Source organism: Asparagus officinalis, chromosome 9 (assembly GCF_001876935.1).
Source record: "Asparagus officinalis chromosome 9, Aspof.V1, whole genome shotgun sequence".
Taxonomy (NCBI): Eukaryota; Viridiplantae; Streptophyta; class Magnoliopsida; order Asparagales; family Asparagaceae; genus Asparagus; species Asparagus officinalis.
Window position 1 is genome coordinate 61,887,121 of NC_033802.1, and position 3,554 is coordinate 61,890,674.

Consider the following 3,554-nt stretch of genomic DNA (forward strand, 5'->3'; position numbering starts at 1 on the left):
ACGCAACCATAAAGCCTCCTTAATAGCTTCAGTAACTGCCATATACTCTGCCTCTGTAGTAGAGAGAGCAACTGTGGACTGAAGCGTGCAACGCCAACATACAGGTGCACCTGCCAATGTAAAAGCATAACCTAACGTAGACCGGCGTTTGTCAAGATCTCCAGCATAATCTGAATCCACATAACCAATACAAGCCTGCCCGTCCTTCTCATCCTTCTGAAACACTAAACCAACATTCACGGTGCCTCGAACATACCGTAGAATCCACTTCACGGCCTCCCAGTGACCCTTCCCGGGGTCATGCATGTATCTCGATACCATGCTCACGGCCTGTGACAAATCTGGCCTCGTACACACCATCGCATACATCAAGCTACCTACTGCACTAGCATATGGGACCTTCGACATATAATCTCTGTCCTCAACTGAAACAGGTGACATCAACGCTGAAAGCTTGAAGTGGGGAGCCAATGGTGTGCTAACTGCTTTTGCATTGCCATCAAAGCTGAATTTCTTCAACATCTTCTGCAAGTAGCTCTTCTGTGTAAGCTTCAATTTCCCCTTCACCCTGTCTCGCTCGATCTCCATACCCAATATCTTCTTTGCCTCTCCAAGATCCTTCATCTCAAACTCGGATGATAACTCCTCTTTCAGCTTTCGAATAGCTGAAGAATTCCTGGAAGCAATAAGCATATCATCAACATATAAAAGCAAATATATGAGCTCACCATCCTGTAGCTTGTGCATATAAACACATGGGTCATATGGGCTCCTCGTGTACCCTCGGCCAATCATAAAGCCGTCGAATCTCTTATACCACTGTCTTGGTGACTGCTTCAAACCATAAAGAGACTTCTTCAGCTTACAAACCAAATTTTCCTTTCCTGCAGCTTTGAAACCCTGTGGTTGTGTCATGTAGATCTCCTCATCTAAATCACCGTGTAGAAAGGCTGTCTTCACATCCATCTGGACCAAATCCAAATCCAACTGTGCCACCAACGCCAATAAAATCCGAATCGACGAATGCTTCACAACGGGTGAAAATACCTCGTTGTAATCAATGCCCTCAAGCTGTGCATATCCCTTGGCAACTAATCTGGCTTTGAACCGAATGTCCCCAATAGAAGATCCCTCCTTCTTCGCATATACCCACTTGCAACCAATAGCTTTCTTACCCTTAGGTAGATGTGCAAGTGTCCAAGTGTCGTTCTTCTGAAGAGACCGCATCTCCTCCTCCATAGCTTCCCTCCACCTGATCGAATCGGGGCTAGACTCTGCCTCCCTGAATGTGGCTGGAACCATATCATCAACGACCTCCACTGATAATGCATATGCGACCATGACATCATTATACCTAGCTGGCCGACGAATCTCTCTCCTCGGTCTATCTGCTGCAATGGTCCTCTGAACATGACCCTGTTCCTGAGTCCCATGATCTACTGTATCCTGTATCTGCCCATCTGTCATCTCATCTCCTCCCAGTGTCACCTCTGTAGGAGCCTCAATGGATACAGTGTTCTCTGGAGTGGGTGGAGTCACATCATCCTCCACCTGCTGCGATATCTCTCCTGTCTGGTCTCCCTCCACCTGCTGAGGGGCTCGAGGCCTCATCATGTACGCCTCGTCAAATGTGACATCTCTGCTAATAACTATCTTCTTGTCCTGTGGATCCCATAACTTGAAGCCTTTGACTCCATCCCTAAATCCCACAAAGACTGCTTTCCTCGCTCTCGGATTTAATTTGCCATCACTGACATGATAATAAGCTGGACACCCGAATATCCGAAGCGACTCATAGTCACTAGCCACCGAACCAAACCAACGCTCCAAAGGAGTCTTCCCGTCTATCGCAGTGCACGGCAACCTGTTCACAAGATGGCTCGCATAAACCAACGCCTCGGCCCAAAAAGATCTAGGCAATCCACTCTGCGTCATCATACACCGCACCTTCTCCAGCAAGGTACGGTTCAATCTCTCAGCCACCCCGTTCTGTTGCGGTGTCTCTCGAACTGTGAAGTGTCTTCTAATGCCGTGATCCCGGCAAAACTGCAGAAACGGATCACTCTTGTACTCTCCACCGTTATCTGAACGTAGAGTCTTCACCTTTCTACCTGTCTGCAGCTCCACTTTCTTTTTCCACTCCACAAAAATATCCAGGACCTGATGTTTATGCTTCATCGGGTATACCCAATTCCTCCTGGAATAATCATCAATGAAAGTGACAAAATAGTTGGCCCCACCAAGAGATGTGTTCTTGGAAGGACCCCAAACGTCCGTGTGAATATAATCCAATGTACCTTGGGTGTTATGAACAGCGGTGCCGAACTTCACTCTAGTCTTCTTCCCAAGTACACAATGCTCACACAATTCCATCTTGCAGGTCTTAGCACCTTTCAATAGCCCCTGTTTAGCCAATGACTGTAGGGACTTATCTCCTGTGTGTCCAAGTCTCATGTGCCATAAGGTGGTAGTGTCCTCCTCTGTAGTGATAGAAGCTGCCAGACCCCCTGTAACTGTCTTGCCCTTCAAGTAGTATAGGTAGTTTTCCCTGACACCTCGCATCACCACCATAGAACCCTTCGTGACCTTCACTGTAGCATCCTCTAAGATCACTCGATATCCTGCTGCCTCCAAAGTCCCAAGAGAAATGATGTTCTTCGTCAACTGCGGCACGAACCTCACTTCCTTCAATTCCCTCACTACACCATCATGCATCCTGATCCGGACTGAACCAATACCACCAATAGGGCATACGTGATCATTACCCATAAGCACGACATCCCCTCTTTCCAGCTCCTCAAAGCTAGAAAACCACTCCCTCTTAGGGCAGATGTGATATGTAGCTCCCGAATCCATCATCCACTCCGTGGAATCCGCATAGCAAACCGACGGTAAAGCAGGGCATGAATAGCCTGAAGAATCTGAATCTGAATGCTCACCAATAGCTTTTGCAACATTCACTTCTGAAGCTTGTGCAGCTTTCCCCTTATTCTTTCCGGCTTTTTCTTTCCACTTTGGGCAGTCAATCTTCCAATGTCCTTCTTCTTTACAATACCGACATTGATTTCTACCAACACTCTTATAGGCACTCCTATTCTTTGACTTTGAGCGGTTAAACTGACGACGGTTTGGATCTCGGCCTCGAACTGCTAACGCATCTCCCGATGCCTTCTCGGAGGGTTCACCATCACTCTTCCTCAACTCATAGTTCACCAAAGCTGAGGTCACCTCCTTGTAGCTAACTGTAGTTCTTCCATTGATCATAGTGAGAACGAACGTACCATAATCATCTTCGGGCAACGAACACAGAAGTAGCATCGCCTTGTCTTCATCCTCAACTATAATATCAACATTGGCCATATCTGAAAGTAGCTTAGTGAAATTGTTGACATGCTCCCTGATGGAAACCCCTCTCTTCATCTTGAACTGGTAAAATCTCTTCTTCAAGTGAAGCCGATTCTCAATGCTCTTCGTAAGATATTTCTCATTGAGTGTTTCCCACATCTTCTTCGCCGACGTCTCGTTCATAACATCATAAATAAGATCCGGCGTCA